General features: G+C 39.8%; 1 protein-coding gene across 8 annotated transcripts in view; it reads left to right on the top strand.

Moving 5' to 3' along the window:
• The first annotated feature begins 14,818 nt into the window (after nucleotides 1-14,818).
• The window catches only part of LOC137235484 (calcium-dependent secretion activator-like), a 2,443,847-nt gene continuing 2,438,876 nt past the window's right edge, over nucleotides 14,819-19,789 (top strand). The window contains exons 1-2 of one of the 8 annotated variants that reach the window (XM_067758483.1): nucleotides 14,819-14,980; nucleotides 15,047-15,187. The gene's annotated coding sequence lies outside the window, so the exon portion shown is untranslated. Of the gene's footprint in view, nucleotides 15,339-15,448; nucleotides 15,567-19,789 lie in introns of those variants that run through there. The other 7 variants (XM_067758485.1, XM_067758487.1, XM_067758486.1 and 4 more) reach the window with 7 other exon arrangements.

The raw sequence follows: 19,789 nt of genomic DNA, 5'->3' as shown, positions 1-19,789 counted from the left end.
AGCGGTGGTTAGGAAAGGGTGTGGCTTTGAATGGTGCGCCGTCTGTGTTGAGCGTAGCCTTTCAATTGAAGATCGAAATTGCGTTATGGCTTCGCTGGTGACTTCTTTCGATTTTACCTCTTGAAAAAATTCACCTGAGATGCGTAGTGTTGAACCGTATACCAACATGACAGGAGAAGCATGTATGTCTGGTTTGAACGCGCCTCGTAGACCCAGTAAAATCACTGGTAAATGAAGCACCCACTTGGCTGGTTAATGGCACAAAATAGCCGATTTGAAACATCTGTGCCATCTCTCGATGATGCCATTGGACTGAGGGTGATAAGGCGTTGTTCTCAAATGACTTGCTCCAAAAATACTGATCAGTTCGGCGAATACGGCTGACTCGAATTGTCTACCACTGTCGGATGTTATGCGTGCTGGAACACCAAAGCGTGAAATCCACTGCGAAGGCAGAGCGACTGATTCGGCGAAGATATCTGCCATGGGGACGGCTTCTGACCATCGAGTGTATCGGTCGATGATCGTGAGACAATAGCGCTGTCCCTCACATAGCGGAAAGGGAACAACGATATCAATATTTATGTGGGAAAATCGTTCCTGTGGAGGCTCGTACCTTGCTAGTGCTGTCTTCGTGTGACGATGTACTTTGGTCCGCTGACACGCTTGGCAACCTGGCCAGACGAATTTAGAAGTGATCAGTTTAGTCGTTGCCCGTACGCCTGGATGCGATAAACCATGCGCCTTTGCAAGTATGGCCCTTCGAAACTCTTTCGTTTTATAAGGATGAACTGTCGTTGTTGAAGTGTCGCATACCAGCTAGCGGTCACTGTTGGGAATCGGGAAAAACTTAAGAGTTAACGAATTTTTATGGGTACCTGGTTTTTTAATCCACTGTTGAAGTTGAGTGTCGGTTTTCTGAGCTTCAGCAACATTTGTGTAGTCAATAACTCCATCGATTGCTTCAATGCGAGATTGTACGTCGGCTGTAACATTCTGACTCCCTGGTGTGTGGCGAATGTCGGTGGTAAATTGTCCGATAAAATCGAGCTGTCGTACTCGTCGAGGTGAAGCCTTTTCTGAATTGTTTTGGAAAGCGAACACCAAGGGACGGTGATCGGTAACGACGTAACACTTGCGCTCTTCGATCATATATCGAAAATGACACATACCATGGTACACTGCGGCTAATTCACGGTCATACGTACTATGATTTTGCTGTGCGGACGTGAGTTTTTTGGAATAAAACCCAAGTGGTTGGAGTTCGCCATTTACGTTTTGGTGTAATGCAGCACCTACTGCAGTATCTGATGCGTCGACGTAAAGCGCAAGTTCGGCGTCGGGTAATGGATGTGCGAGGAGCGTTGCGTTTGCTAGTTCTGACTTGCATCGGCTGAAGGCGTATTCTGCTTCTTGATTCAAAATTAACGTAGTACGATCGTTTTTTGTATTTGCAGTTATTAGTCTTTGGAGGTGGTGCTGGTATGAAACGGTTTCGTTAGAAATTTTCTGTAGAAATTCAACATCGCGAGGACACTTTTCAGTTGCTTAGCTACAGTAGGTTTTGGGAATTCACGAATAACAACAACCCTCTCCGAAGGAGAATGAATTCCTTGCGCGTTGACTAGGTGTCCCAAAAATTTAAGTTCGTTTTGCCGAACTCACACTTGGCCGTGTTAATGGCAAGATTATATTCTCGAAGGCGTTGAAGAACAGTGCGTATGTCGTTGCGATGTTTTTCGATGGACTTTGAAGCGATACAAATACCGTCGATATACGGGAACGCGCAATTAATACCTCGTAACACATCGTTGATTAGTCGTTGGAACGTCTGCGCAGCATTGCAGAGTCTAAATGTCATAAATTTGAACTCGAACAGCCCGAAGGGTGTTGTGATGGCGGTCTTAGCAATATCGTCTTCGTGAATGGGTACCTGATGAAAAGCTCGCTGGAGGTCAATTTTAGAAAATATTGACTTACCTCGTAGAGTGCTTTTGAAATCAGTGAGATAAGGGAGTGGGTAACGGTCTGGCACTGTCTGTGCATTGAGTGCCCTGTAATCACCACATGGTCTCCATGTACCGTCGGCTTTCTTAACCAAGTGCAGCGGGCTTCACCAATTACTGCTCGATGGGCGACAGACACCGACTTTCATTAGGTACTCTTTTCGTGCAGAAGCTAGCTTCTCGGGCGGAAGATGTCGTGGTCGGGCGGAAACGGGCTGACCAGTTGTTATTATCCTGTGACAGGTCGTAGATTTTGTCGAAGCACCGTGAGGAGCCAACTTTGTTGTATCGGAAAATTCTGCGAGTATTGCAGCAAATGGGCATGTTGAATCGTAAATCCTGATTTCCGCAGTTTTAAATGTAGTTGTTGCTGTTACGGGAGAGTGAAAATTCGTGGTGTTATCGATGAGTCGATTGCGGCGCAGGTCTACCAAAAGATCGTAATAGGCGCTGTTACATCGACAATAATGAACGACCACTGAAAATTTCGACGCAGGCCTAGGTCACGTGTACTCTTTTCTCCCCTATAAATTTGATTGCAGAATCGTTTGCGGCATATAGCTTTGTTGCTGTTGGGCGGACATCATATGTTTAAGCAGTGAGAGGCAGAACAGAGACATCGGCACCAGTATCTACGAGAAATTTTTTATTCGAATGTTGATCGTGGACTTGCAGGCGAAGCACTTCGCACCTTTCGTTACCATCTGCAGCAGCCTATGGTAGTCAGGCTGACGTGGATGATGTGTCGACTGATTGAACGGAACGATTCTTGTGACGGCAGGAACTTCTGCATTTGCGGGCATTGTGGCCGTACTTTTGATGGTACCAGCAGTCTTGATTGGATGATATGGCTGCACCTTTTGTATTAGCGTGTGAGTTGCTACGGCTGTTTGACCTTTGCGCAAAACGGCTTTGCCTGCCACTCCGCGAGCGGGAGCGGGAACGCGTCGTAAATCGTTCAAATTTCTTGCGTAATTCAATTATAGCTGTGCGTAGTTCACCGATTTCGTTTGGCTGAACTGATTTAATACGGTTGATGTTGTTGGGGGCGATGGCATCCACTATTGAATCAGCAATTTTGGTGAAATCGGTGGCAGTTCCGAAAAAGGCAGCTATTACCGGCTGTGCGACTTCTGGCAATCGCTTTGCCCAGAGGCTTTTGAGTGCAGCTTCATTGACAGAGTTACCTGCGACACGTTTCATTTCATAAAAGAGCTCGGATGGCTTTTTGTCGCCGAGTGGCAAATCTGATAGCAGGTGGTTGAGACGTCGTTGTTCGCTGTCAGCAAAATGTGCAATTATTTTTTGTTTGATGAAATCGAAGCGATCACTAGTAGGTATTGATGCAATAACGTCACTTAATTGGCCAATTACATTTGCGTCGAGTGCTGCCAGCACAGTTGCAGTTTTTTGCTTGTCGCTGGTGATACCTGATGCAGTGGACCAGAAGTCCATGGCTTCCCAGAACCACGCTTCTATGTTGGAGCAATTCATTGGTGGTAACGGGAGTCTGGCGTATACAGCTGCAACAGTGAACTAAGAAAACTATTGTGGCTGAGAAAGGCGGAGGTGACGAATTACCTCCGATTTCAGATGGTGGCGAACCACTGTCCGTCATTTTGTCGAAAGTAGCTAACCTCAAAGTTGATTAAAATGGCGTGTATGCCACGCGTGAATGCAAATGATCACGTCGGGGTCACCAGTTTTAGCGGCTTGGCTAAATCGTTGTTTCTTTATAGCTTACCAATGTGAGGAATATGCCAAATGAATAAACCGATGATTTTATGCTTTAATTACAATTATAACTTTAATGAAATAATAATTGGAATGAGCTTAGTTAAATTACAACCGGTTGCGATGAGATGTCGAATGAAAAGGAAGGAAAATGAAAGTAAGTATATAGTACGATAACAAAATTGAATAGTTATGGAATTTGAGGTATGGTACAGGGTAGGTAGGTTGAACTGGCCGGTCCATGGGGACCTCACATAGACTGATTGAGTCCGTAGTGTGACCAGAAGTTTGTTTTAACGACCAAATTGTAAAGCTCTATCAAAAACCAGGACCTATGTTATAAAATAACTCCGTCCTCTTGGCAAATACTAGAAGCTTCCTAGGACTTAAGCCGCTTGCTGCTTCTAGATTTGACAGCTGTATCACTCCTAATTGCTGGAGTCCTAGCCTGGCAAGTGCAGGGCACGAGCACAGAACGTGCTCAATCGTTTCCTCCTCCAACCCGCACTTCCTACATCTGCTATCACTGACCAAGCCTAATTTAAAGGCATGTGACGCCAGAAGGCAGTGTCCAGTTAGAATACCCGTCATGAGTCTACAGACCTCTCTTTTTAATGATAGAAGCAATTGTGTTAGTCTACGGTTTTAAGACCTACACATAATCTTCGACACTTTACAGCCCCGCGCTTGAACCCACGCCTTTCCCGCTTGGTCGATCATGTGCACCTCTCGCCTTCGCTCAATCTCGCCCAATCTAATTGGGACATCTACGGAGCAAGCTTCAAGGGATGCGCCCTTCTTAGCTAGTTCGTCCGCTTTTTCATTCCCATCTATTGCCATATGCCCTGGGACCCAATATAGATGTATGCTTCTCCCTGTCCCGATTCTGTCCAGAGACTGCCTACACTCTAACACGCATTTAGATGCTGTGCTGTTCGAGATTATTGCTGCTTGACTGTCAATATAAAAGTTAACACGGTTGCAGATTAAGCTATTCTCTTCCAGGGTTTCTACTGCTTTGGTTACGGCTAATATTTCTGCTTGGAAAACGCTACAGTAATCTGGCAGCCTGTAGGATCTGCTTATTTCCGGATCAGCGCAGTATACCGCAGACCCTACTCCTTCCACTACTTTGGAACCATCGGTGTACACATGTATCGCCTCGTCCGCCATTTGCGCACCCTTGCGCCCACCGTCCACTTCTATTGTGGCATTAAGATCTCCCTCGAAGCGCAGATAGGGAATCATGTAGTCTGTTCGTCTTGTGATTGATGACGCTATACTACTATGGCCATATGGTCGGCGCTCAAGCTGCCCCGAAGCACAGAGCCTGGTTGCGGTCGTTAACGCTTTGTTCTTTGCTACCAGATCTACAGGTGGGAACGTGCAGAATGGCATACAGTGCAGCCGTCGGGGTTGTTTTCAGGGCTCCCGTAATGCTAAGCATCGATAGTCTGCATACCCGCTCTAATTTTTTGAGGTATGTTGTTTTTTGTGTGGCTTTCCACCAAACAAGAACTCCATAGTATAGAATAGGGCTTACAATCGCTGTAAAAACCCAAAGAGAAAGAGAGGGCGATAGGCCCCACGTACACCCCAGCATTCTTCTACATACATAGAGTGCCGTTGAGGCCATCTTGACCCTCTCCTCCACGTTGAGCTTCCATGACAGCTTACTGTCTAGGATGATTCCTAGATATTTTGTGCAAGGTTTTTCCTGTAAGATCACCCCTCCTTACTTAGGCCTGGTCCAATTTGGGACCTTGTACCTCTTTGTAAACAAGACCATATCCGTCTTCTCCGCATTGATTTTCAACCCGACATTAGATGCCCAGGTATGAATATCCCGAAGCGCCCGATCCATCAAAGAACTAATCGTTGGAAGTCACTTTCCACTTATGACAATTGCAACGTCATCTGCGTAAGCCGTAAGTTTTACGGGTCCCTCATCGAATTGCCTGAGCAGATGGATGATGACCAGCGTCCACAGCAGAGGTGATAGCACCCCTCCCTGCGGCGTGACCCTGTCCACTGATTTCGTGGCCTCGTACAATCCCCATTGTGCTGTAATCTTTCTGCAATTTAACATGCAGCCAATCCATCTGATTAAGGCAGGATGTACTTTAGTGTAATTAATACCATCCATAATCGCCCATTTTGCAACATTATTGAAAGCCCCAACAATGTCCAAGAAGACTCCTAGAGCATACTCCTTATATTCCAGGGATTTCTCTATGCTTATTACCACCCTATGCAATGCAATGTCTACCGACTTGCCTTTTGTGTACGCATGCTGTGTTGTGGAGAGCAGCTTCTCATCCGCGTTGGACTTTATGTACACATCTATCTGCCTCTCAAAGGTTTTGAGCAGAAACGATGTTAAGCTAATGGGTCTATAGCCTTTGGGATACACGTGACCGATCTTCCCCGCCTTTGGTAGAAAAGCTACACGAGCAGTTCTCCAAGAGTGCGGTACATGATTCAGTCTTATGCACCCATCGAATATTATTTTAAGCCATTTCACGACCGCCCTACTTGAGACTTGTAGCATGGCCGTGAATATACCATCTGGGCCCGGCGATTTAAACTTAGAAAACGTCTTCACTGCCCACTCGATCTTGGTATCGGTCACCAAGCCCGGCACTACTAGATCCGTGATCGAAGTGTGAATGATGTCTGCTGGCTATTCTAAACCGTCTCCCGATGGGAAATGTGTATCGAGAAGCACATCAAGGGATTCCTCACTATTACGTGACCATTTCCCATTCTCTTTCTTTATTAGTCCCTGGACTATGCTTCCCTTTGCTAGGATTTTTTTCAACCGTGCTGTTTCGCTGGAGCACTCTATGTCCGTACAGAAACTTTTCCATGAGTTTCTCTTCGCCCTGGTAATTTCACGCTTGTAGATCCTCAGTAGATCACTGTACTCGTCCCGACACGCTTCGATTTCCGAGGTCTTTGCGAGCTTAAACATTTCTTTTACCTGTCTTCTTAGAATACTCAGCTCATTTCTCCACCGTGGCGGCTTAGCTTTTCCTCTGAATCTTCTTAGAGGGCAAGCTTTGTTATACGCAGTCATAAGCGTCCTTGTTAGGAATTCATTCGACTCCTCCAGTTCCTCTACTTTAGCAACCTCTTTGGGTTGTCCCTGTTTTGTTTCTACATGTTTATGGAATTTAGTCCAGTTCGTTGACCTAGGGTTTCTAAAGGTTCCTCCCTTCTCTACCCTCTTTAGGGGGATGCTGAAGCTGATATACGCATGGTCGGAGAAGGATGGTCTATCAAGAACCATCCAATCATACCTTGATATATCACGCTCGGAGCTCAATGTAATATCCAGAACATTGCTGTATGTTGGACCAATGTATGTAGGGACATTTCCCCTGTTGGCTATCTGCAAATTGGTTTGCAGGATGTAACAAAACGGAGATTCGCCTCTCTCGTTCGTATCTGCTCCTCCCCACGCATTGTGGTGCGCATTTGCATCTGCGCCTATGACCAACCGCCCTTTGCGGCCTTCGTCCTGTACTAGCCTCTTGCACTTCATCGGTGGAACCTTCGAAGCATGGGCCATGTAGCAGGATGCCAGGATAAGTGCCTCGTTATTCCTTTGCTCAACGGCCACTACTACGAGGTCCTCGGTAGTGTAATTAGGCAGCATATATGCTGTTTCCTTACCATTACTACAGCTCGTACCCGTCCTTCCGTTTGCGCGTAGTAAACGCCAAACCCGCGCGCGCTAAGTCCAGAAACCTTTCCTCCCGATGAGAGCCACGGCTGCTGGATCAGCGCCACGTCAAACGAACCCCCCTCAAGGGTTAGGAGGAGTTCGCTCGACGCCAATTCACTGTGTTGGAGGTTTATCTGTAGGACTCGCAGCACCATTGGGCTGTTTTTCCCCCTCCAGCACCTTCGTCTTGACGTCGTCGTCCTCCCCTTGCCCTTTTGGTTTAGAGTATTCGAGGCCCCCTTCAGCCTCTCGTGGCTGTGTGCCGGGCGTTCCTCTGTGCTAGTCACAGCACCATTTAGCGTTGGTCCTCTTCTAGCACGTTCGTGGTGACGTCGGGGACCTCCACCTGTCTTTTTTCCCTTAGGCTTTTGAGGTGTGTGGCGTGTTAGGGTTTTATCCTCGGAACTTCTTTTCCTGAGTCGCATGTAAATTTTGCCAGTCCAAAAGGACATTTTGCCAAGCTGCGTGTACAAAATATCCTCCGCCTGTTTGTTTATTTGGAAGATGTAGAACTGACCATCCTCGGTAGGCCGAGATACAGTAAGTACCTTCCAATCCTGTGTCGGTATGTTCGGATTCTGATTCTGCAGAAGTCGCATTGTATCCTCCGACTTCATCACGCATGGTATCCATATCTTAACTTTTGGTACCGTGGGGATTTGCGCTTTATATACCACCTCAAACGGCGCGTTCGTGCCTTGCCTTTGGGGGTTTGGAACCACTTCCACTACCGCAAGCTCGCGATGTTGTCGCACACTATCATCTTCACACCGTTATACCATCCCCCCGAATCAAAGGTTGGTTGTTCCCGCATCAGCTTAAACTTTAAGCTAATAAGCTCACTTTCTACAGATCTTCACCTTTCAGTAGTCATTTGTCCGAAAGGACTGCTACGATCAACCAGCGCCACAGTCAGTGACTGCTTTGCCATATCACTCATCTATATATATATATATTTGTCGAATGGTTTGCCTTGCCGACATTTCTATTTCAATCTGAAGTCGTCTTCAGGAACTTATAACTACACATTGTCGAAATACAATAAAGTCGTTAATAGTATTATTGTAAATTGTTTTATACTCTATTGAGACATTTACATATCCTTATTACTTGTGTTACTTACTGAAAGCGTGATGATTGACATCGACGTCAATCAATTTCTTTTTCACCATTTCAAAACAGTTTACACATTTAATCGTATTTGATGTACATCCCTTGCTGTCGTGGGATCCAGCATATTTGCTACAAGCCACTTTATTTGTACAATCGCTTGCTTTGTGCTTATATCCCGCGCACTTAAAGCATACCAAAATACTTACGTGTTCGTAAGCGACACAGGTATCCCACTCCATATATAATCTTTTTTTGCTGCAATATATTCTCAAATGTTATTGCGTCAGTTTCTACTAATGTAATATCACTTTCTTCCATACGATTCGTTTTTTCATACACCTTTCTAACTACAAAATCTTTCCTGCACAAAAATTGTTCTGCTCCGTTAAACACTCTATTAACCGTTTATTGCTAATTTTTTCAGTTATGCCAACTATCTTTTTATCTCACTTTTATTTTTTGTTTTCTCCGCTTCGTAATCTTTTCGTATAGTTTCTTATACCTTCTGACGGACTTGGTCACAAGCTTCCTTGTTTCTACATTCCACAATTATAGCCCCTTTATTTATCTCTTTAACATTTCTGACAAGGCTATCTGTGGGCACAACAACTTTCTTAAAAGCTTCCTTAGTTTCCTTCGCTTTCTTTTTTTGATTTTTCGGTTTAATAACAATTTTGTTCTCATTTTTAACGGCCTGAGCAAGTGTCAACTTAGTGTTAACGTTCTCACTGGCTGTCTTTAAGTTACTAATAACTTCATTAAAAAAAAATTAAAAAAAATGAATGTAAGGCGCGATAACCTCCGAAGAGATCTAAGGCCGAGCTTCTCTTCCAATTTGCGTCGTGCTCCTCTTGATTTTCCCTACAAATTGGCCGGACGGGACCTACATGTTTTATGCCGACTCCGAACGGCATCTGCAAAGCAGATGAGTTTTCACTGAGAGCTTTTCATGGCAGAAATACACCCGGAGTGCTTGCCAAACACTGCCGAGGGGCGACCCCGCTTAGAAAAATTTTCTTCTAATTGAAAAATCTTATTTCTAAAATTTTTGATGTTGCTTTGCCCGGGAGTTGAACCCAGGGCATACGGTGTGATAGGCGGAGCACGCTACCCATCACACCACGGTGGCCACTTGTGGAATTCATTAGCTATATCCTTTACAATTTCATTTTTCATTTCATTTATTTTTACTTCTGTATTGTGCTCCAGAAGGGAGTTGAAATATTTTAAGATGCCGCTTTTTAATTGTGAACATTTATTGATAAATATTTGTTCATTTGTTCATGAACATTTATTGATAAATGTTTGTTTGTTTTACATCTGAGACTTTAATTTTTGATTGCTCACTTTTGTTTATAAGGTGTTTGATCTCAATGAACTTTGTATTTATGTCTGACAAAAATGCATTGATTGCAGAACCATTTTAAATTCAAGATAATATTTTCATCTCGTTTCTTTTTGTTACTGCATTTGATGCAAAAACTGTAACCACACCCACCAGAGCATGCTATCATTTCATCTATCTGCAGCAATTTCGCTGTACACTCTTTACATTCTGTTGGCATTATGGATGTATATTGTTTGTAAAATTATCACAAACATATACATTAATTATATAAACACGTTATCTTATAATAATATTTACAAGTTTAATCACTAAAAATTTATATAAACCCTAGTTATAATAACAAATCACTAAAACTAAACGCGGTGGCAGCACTGGCTCTTCAGCTTATCTCCCAATATTCTTCCTCCTTCCGTATGCCACCCACCTTCCTTCTTCTGTCACTCACCAAACCAAAACAGATGTGATGCTGAACAGGCGCAAATATTTCGCGCTACCTCACAGACAGAAGAAGCAAAGCGAATAGTGGCACAAACGAAAAAGGAAATCAACAGTGTGAATGCAGTACAAAAACAAATAAGTCAGGCAGGTTTTTGTTTTGTTTTTGTTTTGCCTATTTGAGGTAGTCACTTGCAGGAACACTTGCGTTTTTATCTACCTTCGCCGCGCAGCGGCTGAGACGTTGACTGCTGGCTCCACTGTAGCAGCAAAGCAAGTCAGGATTCTGTTGATACTCCCACAGTGCTTGGTGTCCTCTTGTTTTGAGATTCAGTTGGTGTCCAGTAGTATGCAGGGATTATTTAAGCGTTGCTTACGCGTTTATATCGTTCGAAATTCACCTTTTACAATATAAAAACGCGGAGCAAAAATATTCACAACTTTACCGCTTGCTTATTCTTCTTCTATTTCCGTTACGTCCAAAGACAAAATTGTAGTTCCAATGTAATTGTATTATGTTAAATGTAAGTGAACTGTTGGAAAATATGTTATTGCTCGATGTTAATTATTAATAATTTTTTAATGTTTGTTTTTCGTTTTAGATTTTATTAGAATAAATTAGACTCCCTGATGAAGATGTTATAAAAAAACATCGAAAGGCGTAGGAGAATAAGTAAAAACAAAAGTGTTTGCCTTTTATTTATCGGCCGAAAAGCTTCTTTTGGAAAAATTAATAAAAATTGTTATTTTTGTTTTAAGACAGGCTGAAAAGAAAGAAACATTTACTTGCGTACTGCGATGGCACCATTTTGAAATCCTATACTTAATCATCATCAGGCAATTCGAAATATTATCAAAGGTTTCACCAAGATTAGAACCGCCAATCACACGGTAGCCTTAACCGGTAAGCTATCCTGCTTGTATTTGTCCCTCTTTGAAGTGGTCATAAGGTTAACTGACCTTATATCCGTTGACCTTATGTCACCCCACCATTAAATTATTGCATTGTCATCGGTTCTTGGTACGTGTTTCAATTAAACTCATGGCCATTTTAAGTGGCCAGAAGGTCAATTGACTTTATGCCCTTTGAGCTTATGTCACCCACCATCAAATTATTGCAATTTCATCAGTCCTTGATAAGTGCGCAAGGTTTCAATTAAACTTATGGCTATTTGAATAGGTTCAAATTAAATTATAAATGACTGAGGAACTTAATAATTAGAGCGTAGTTTTGGTGACAAACTGAGTTTAACTTAACTAAAAATCTGGTCCTTGCTCTCAAAAATTTAGTACGTTTAAACAGAATATCGTTCTCACCGTAGTTAAGTGTGATAACTACTTTCAACATCGAAGATCATTCTCATCTGCGTACTTTTACCCTTTTTCTTATATTCGCTCCAATGACGACATATATTGGTAATTTACCACTTTCAATTGAAATTACATATTGGCTACGTTTACATTAGCGGCCGCCGCGGTGTGGTGGTAGCGTGCTCCGCTTACCACATCGAAGATTCCGAGTTCACCGCCCGGGCAAAGCATCATCAAAATTTTGAAAACAAGTTTATTCAATTAGAAGAACATTTTTCTAAGCTGAGTCAGTCACGACAGTGTTGGAAAGCACTCCGAGTGTATTTCTGTCATGAAAAGCTTCTCAGTGAGAACTCATCCGCCTTGCAGATGCCGTTCGGAGTCGGCATAAAACAAATAGGTCCCGTCCCGCCAATTTATTTATTTATTATTTATTTTTGTACATATGCATAAATATTTTATATGGACTGCAAATTGCTTAACTTTAACTTTTTACGGCACTTGTGGCTTGCGTTATACAATATGGCCGAAAAGGTTTGCATCTCCACTATTTATCCATACACTACTACTACGAGAGTATTTTTAGTCGCAAATGTAATTATGTAAAAAAAAAAATACGACTATTGTGTGCCTAATAAAGCGTTTTATTGAGCCCTTTCAGCAAACGCATTATTTTTTGATACGTTGCAAACCTGTTTTCGTGGAGTGACAGAAACTTTGGTAGAGCAAACTGCCAAATTAAATAAGCATCCTTAAATTCTACGGAAGAGGACTTTTTAAATTATTTTTTACGCTTTATTAAGAGACTAAATTGTATTCAAATTAAATACTTTAATTGTCAAGCTACTGTCAGACAGCCAAATAAACACGCTGAGCGAATGCAGCGAAAGAAATGTTTGCTCAGTAATTTGACGATAAATTCCAACCCTTGAATTGATAAAAATATTCAATGGTGCGCTGAGAATTTTACCACTCAACGATGGATTAACAGTGGTGTTTGCTGAAAGCGCTCATTGTATCTTTTACACACTCCACATGCACAATAGTTCATTTTATGAATTTACTTACGAATGTTCTTATTTTGCGGTTTTGTCTCCTTTTCTGGACATTATACCTTGTCTGGATGAAAAAAAGAAGAAGGTACACAAACTAAGCAAATTTGAACACCGTTCTGATAATGTCACACGATATAGTGTCAAATATAATCTTAATTTGCTGGAGTGTTTTTAAAATGTTTGTTGGGTATAGGAGGTGCAGTGGCGGATTTAAAGGGCGGAAATTGGGACTCGGCCCTCCTCAGAAATAGTCCAAAAGGGCCCTCAATCCTTCCAACCCATGTAATGAGGTTAAGCTCCATGGCTAATTTGTATATGATTAGCCTTATAATTATTAACTTCACCGTCTTTCCAGAATTTTGCACGGATGCTATAACTTTACAAAAAAAGAAGGCTGAAAGTCAAGATACATCTTCAAGTAGGTACATTGATTCATAAATCTGTTTTAACCGAAGGTGAGGTCGGTATTTGTTTCCTATGACTTACAATTGCGCTTACTGGTATTGTTGTTGGTTATTTGGGGATGAATCTATTAAACGAAGTGTATGGTGCACCGTATACACAGATTGGAACCATTGGTCAACATCTGCCATAGCGCACGGTCAAAGAAAAGTTTTGGGCGCAATAGCTGCTTCGTCTTTTCATAAAAAGTTAGATTTTCGGCACCAACTTGATAAACAAATTATCGAAGAAGCAAAAAAATGGCGCACGGTTCTTAACATTTTTTTGGATACTGTCAGAACCTTATTTGGTTTAGTGTTTGCCTTACTAGGTCACAGAGAGAACTTATTGGAAGATGAGAATACTAGAATTTATTTAAGTGCTAACAACTATTTCAAGCGCATACTGAATCTTCCGAGCGCGTAAAATATTTGAATAAAACGATTACTTTTGAATTTCTTGAGATATTAGCAACAGAAACCTGTCAAGCAACCGTCAACGAATGTAAAATTGCGAAATTTTTGGTATTAATAGCCGACTCAATAACAGATGTTGCTCATTTTTTTTTTCGCCACAACTGAAAGCATTTTTGTATATTCCGCTCACTTACATTAACGATGGGAAGAAACTTTGAAAGAGATCGAAAGTTCGTCACGAACTTCTGACGATTTTGGCATCAAACTTCTAAAAGAATTGCAGAAAGAAATATATGGTTTAATTAATGAATCTGGAGAATTAAGGCGCAGCGGAGCATGGCAACGGCCTTAAAAAAATTTAGAGATCTGAGAGATGAACGAACGAACGAAAATTTCATGCTGAAAGCAAGGCACAAATGGCTAGAAATGGGCCAAGAAAATGTTCGATGAGAAGCCTGCCGATTCAGCATTAGAATCTCATGCAAAACATCGAATGGACTACTATGAAGTTTTGGACACAATGACTACCGAACTACAAGAAAGAGCGGCAATATTCAAAGAAATAAACAACGTTTTCAGTTTTTTGATGCCTGAAACTCAAAAATCTCTATCAGGATAATTTGAAAAACTACGTTATTACTTTATCAAAGATGCTCCCAGAGTTTTTCACTACTGATTTGAAAAATGAGCTGGTCGCTTTTACTGTCATGTGTTTTACAAAAAATCGGGATTTTACTGACGACAGTCCATTACAGTATTTGGAGTTTATAGTTGCAAGTAATAGGATGGGCTGTTTCCTGAATGCTGCAGTTTATTTCGACTGTTCTTAACTTTTCCTATCGGTTCAGCTAGTGCCGAACGAGTCATGAGTTCGTTGAAAATTGTTAAACAATATCGCCGAGCTTCTTTAGCTGAGGATACACTAAACAATTTTTGTATTGCTGAACGTAAAGCTAGGCTTGTATTCAAAGTGGCATAATTCACTGTTTACTATTCTATTAATATTAATTATCTGGGAAACCTAAAAAAATGAAATCATACAAATTATTATTGTTTATGTTTGTATCTATAAATAAAATTACTTTTGATTAAATTTTTTTCACTACAAAAGTGGGCCCCCTAGATACCATGCCGACCGGGCCTTTTTCCTCAAATCCGCCACTGTGAAGGTGGGGTTGCAAGCCGAAACTTTGTCAGAAAGCAATAGGTAGGTGTGTAGGTAGAACAGCGTGAGGGTTGAAAACGTAAAAGTTTAACTATGTTCCGCAAATAAATGTGTTTAAAAAGACATTATAATGAAAATACAACAAAATGTGCTAAAGTGTTTGACACATAAAGAAATTCATTTCAGAAAATATTAGTTTAATGTTAAATTTCTGATGAAACTATTGGTGAACAAGAATAAACATATATATTTTATTTATTTATTTATTTACTTATTATATTATTATATATAGACTTACATGCTACCCTTGTGAGTGATCATTTTTAGGGACATTTAAAGGTGTGCTGCAAATACGAGTATTAAATAATACCTATAACAAAACAGTGTATCAATATATACGAGTGTGTGTTTATGGCTTTACAACGATGGAAAAGTTAATATGAATCAGTGTTACTCGTAACTAAGCTAAGAAAATGCCTTCCAAATCGATTAATTCCGCACCTTGTCTACATACCTGAATTGACTGTAAATTATGTCTTAAGAATGGTCTTTTCGTTTTAAATCACAGTGTTTGCCATAAGAAGGTTACGCGCACTACAACTTTTAATTTTAAGGCCAACTCCTTGATACTTGTTGAAAGCATAACCAACTTGTTTCCCATATTTTAGTTTTATCATTTATTGTGTACAGTTAAACAAGAGTAATTTTTTGTTTTTCAAATATATTGTAAGCTCTATTCCCTTCGCAAGTTATAACATAAAATTTTCTTGAATTGTGGATGTAATTTGGCTAAAATTACGGGCAAAACTAGTGTAAATATCGATTAAATATACTGAAAATTATTACTAAAAATCGTTTATTATTTATTATTATTTCTCTTCAAAAGAGATCAGTATATTGCTAAGAAAAAATCACTTATAAGTAATCTCAATGAGCACAATGGCAATCATGTACATCTTCTATGTATGCTCGCAAAGTTTTAGTTAAATCGAATTGATAGTTTTAGAATTAGGCATCATTTCCGGGGTAATGTTAAAGGTTGTTATGCCGGTTTGACTAATAAATAAAAATGAAGATATTGAAGAATTATTTATAAACTTATCGCAATGAGACCAGTTAGCTCCGCTGGAAATATAATAATAAGTTATTTCTATGAATAAGAAAATGAATTATTAAATTTTTCGCCAAATTATTATCGTCCTTACTACTTTCGGACAAGCTGTCGGGTTACTGAAAATAGAAAAATAACCACTTTCAAACTCTTTTAATTGATTGTTTATTATATCTGGCAGCCGTTTTGGAGCGGTGATATCGCGCTAAACCTACCACACCGAAAATCCTGGGTTCAAGTCTCGGGTATAGCAACAACAAAAATTTAGAAACAAATGTTTTCAACTTAGAAAAAACAACTTTTTCGCCCCTCGGCATTGATTTGGCAGACACTCCGAATGTATTTCTGCCATGAAACCTTCTCAGTGAAAAACGCACTGCCTTGCAGATGCTGTTCGGAGTCGGCGTAAAACATGTGGGTCCCACTAATTTGGGGAAAATTAAAAGGGAGCACGACGCAAATTGGAACAGAACTCGCCCTAATTTCTTCGGAGGTATATTGCGCCTTGTATTTTTTTTTTATACTCAGCGTGCTTTGCACACGAACAGATATTAAAGAAATAGGTTAAGGACCACACCCACTTTTGAATAAAAGATTTTGAAAAAACTTCTAAACAAACAAAATAAGCTATATCTTTACAAAAAGGGCTTTATATCCAAGCTTTTTCTTTTCCCAAGTGGAATTATAACAAAAAATAAGAAAAAATTTAATTTTCTGAAATGGGCGTGGTGCCGCTCCTTTTATGATTAAGAAATTGTTTATATTTCGGGAGCCATAACTCGAAGAAAAATTTGCGGATCATAATAAGATTTGTTACACATATTTTCTTTATAGCAGGAAATATTTCTAGATCGGTTAAGAACCACGCCTACATTTATATAAAAGACTTATAGACTTATAAAAGGGTCGTAGAATAATAAGCTATATCTTAGCGAAAAATAGTTTTGTATCAATGATATTCCACTTACCAAGTGTTATTGTAAGAGGAAAGTGCGAGACATTTTTTGTTTTGTATAGGTGGTGCCACGCTCCTATTTCGTTCGAGCATTACGCAACATTACTAGAGCCTCAAAACAAATAAATACCTCGTGACAAAATTCGATACACATGTTAGACTTACAACAAGAAATATTTCTAGTAAAAATGGACCAGAGCGGTTCAAAGTCACCACCACTTTTATTTATGAGATTTTGGAAAAGCTCGTAGATGAATGTTATATACAAAATCTATTCGAAACATTGTTTTATATCAGAGATATTTTACTTTCAAAGTGTCATCATAACGGAAAAAAGGAAAGTTTCAAAAAATTTAATGGGCGTGACCCCGCCTTCTTTTTTGTCAATCAATATCTCACGTACTTGGAGCTGTAACTCGAAGAAGAGTTGACGTATGCATAAGTTGTTACACATATTTTCCTTATAATGTAAAATATTAGAAAGTAGCCACACATTCTTTTGATAATACTTTTTGTCAAAATATGCCTCAGTAGGGTAAAAAAGGAATTTATCGAAAATGAACTGTACAATTGAATCTCACTCTGAGTGTATAATATTCGGATTGTCTATTACAGATCTGTTAAATAATTATTACTCATGGTAATTATTACCCGCTCAATTGATTATTTTCTTTAAAAGCCATTTAATGATTACTTGTCATTATTTTCTATTTTTAATGATTACTTTCCAATTTACAAAAAAATAATAAAAAAAAAATAATGATTTTTTACGATTATTGAAAAAAAAAGTAATCAAAAAAGGCTTTTTCGATAATTTTTTTATTTTTATAACTTTCATGAAAATGCAATGGTATATTAATTTCGTCACGAATCCCAAAATTGCAAGTCCTTAAGAATGAAGAGCTGAGGTGATTTAGCCATGTCCGTCTGTCTGTTTGTATGCAAACTAGGCCCTCAATATTTGAGATATATTGATAAAATTTGGTGAGAGGTTGTATTTAGGTGTCCGATTAGACATTTGTCGGAACCGGTTGGATCGGAACACTATAGCATATATTCTCCATACACCCGATTTTTCAGAAAAAGAGGATTTTTGTCATATCTTCTTCAATTTATTAAATTGAAGCTGCAAACTTCGCCATATTGCACGTATTTTGTCTGAAAAAATGGATGATAAATAAAATAAATGTAAGGCGCGATAACCTCCGAAGAGATCTAAGGCCGAGCTTCTCTTCCAATTTGCGTCGTGCTCCTCTCGATTTTCCCTACAAATTGGCCGGAGGGGACCTACATGTTTTATGCCGACTCCGAACGGCATCTGCAAGGCAGATGAGTTTTCACTGAGAGCTTTTCATGGCAGAAATACACCCGGAGCGCTTGCCAAACACTGCCGAGGGGCGACCCCGCTTAGAAAAATTTTCTTCTAATTGAAAAAACCTTATTTCTAAAATTTTGATGTTGCTTTGCCCGGGAGTTGAACCCAGGGCATACGGTGTGATAGGCGGAGCACACTACCATCACACCACGGTGGCCGCCAAATGAATTGAAATGAAATTCGTTGTAGTTCTATAAATAGAACAAAAACAGCAAAATACCAAGTTTCTATGAAACCGCCTTACAAACATGCATAACTTCAACACATAACTACATACGAATTATGTGATGCGTGGAAGATAGTATATGCGAAATAAAGCAATTGGGAAAAACATTACAACAACTAAGGCATGACGTAGCTGAATGCGTTTGTGACCATTTCAACTATCGTAGGAGTGCGGGTTCGACTCACACTCCCTCGAGAAAAGGCTTTGAAGAGATTTACAAGGTATAATCGAAAGAGCTGTTACCTTGTCCGTCCTGATGTCACGTTGTATAAATTTTTCCCAAATTATTAAATAAATTATAAAAAAATTAAAAAGTGCTTGAAGTAAATGTTCATACATTTAAAGCAATACGGGCAATCCCCGATTAATTCATATAAAGAGACAGCATTTGGTTAATTCGTTGTAGTTCTATAAATAGAACAAAAACAGCAAAATACCAAGTTTCTATGAAACCGCCTTCCAAACATGCATAACTTCAACACATAACTACATACGAATTATGTGATGTGTGGAAGATAATATATGCGAAAAAAGGCAATTGGGAAAAACTTAACAACAACTAAGGCATGACGTAGCTGAATGCGTTTGTAACCATTTCGTAGCTGAATGCGTTTGTAACCATTTCAACTATCGTACGAGCGCGAGTTCGACTCCCACTCCCGGGAGAAAAGGCTTTTAAGAGATTTACAAGGTATAATCGAAACAGCTGTCGCCTTGTCCGTCCTAATGTCACATTGTTTAAATTTTTCCAAATTATTAAATAAATTATAAAAAAATTAAAAATTGCTTGAAATAAATGTTCATACATTTAAAGCAATACGGGTAATCCCCGATTAATTCATATAAAGAGACAACATTTGGTTAATTCGTTGTAGTTCTATAAATAGAACAAAAACAGCAAAATGCCAAGTTTCTATGAAACCGCCTTACAAACATGCATAACTTCAACACGTAACTACATACGAATTATGTGATCTGTGTAAGATAATATATGCGAAAGAAGACAATTGGGACAAATTTTACAACAACTAAGGCATGACGTAGCTGGATGCGTTTGTAACCATTTCAACTATTGTAGGAGTGTGGGTTCGACTCCCACTCCCGGGAGAAAAGGCTTTGAAGAGATTAACAAGGTTTAATCGAAACAGCTGTCGGCTTGTCCGTCCTGATGTCACGTTGTTTAAATTTTTCCCAAATTATTAAATAAATTATAAAAAAATTAAAAATTGCTGGAAATAAATGTTCATTCATTTAAAGCAATACGGGCAATCCCCGATTAATTCATATAAAGAGACAACATTTGGTTAATTCGTTGTAGTTCTATAAATAGAACAAAAACAGCAAAATACCAAGTTTCTATGAAACCGC

This window comes from Eurosta solidaginis, chromosome X (assembly GCF_040869045.1).
Source record: "Eurosta solidaginis isolate ZX-2024a chromosome X, ASM4086904v1, whole genome shotgun sequence".
Classification (NCBI taxonomy): Eukaryota; Metazoa; Arthropoda; class Insecta; order Diptera; family Tephritidae; genus Eurosta; species Eurosta solidaginis.
Note: the sequence above shows the minus strand (reverse complement) of the source record. Positions and strands in the feature narration are given on the sequence as shown.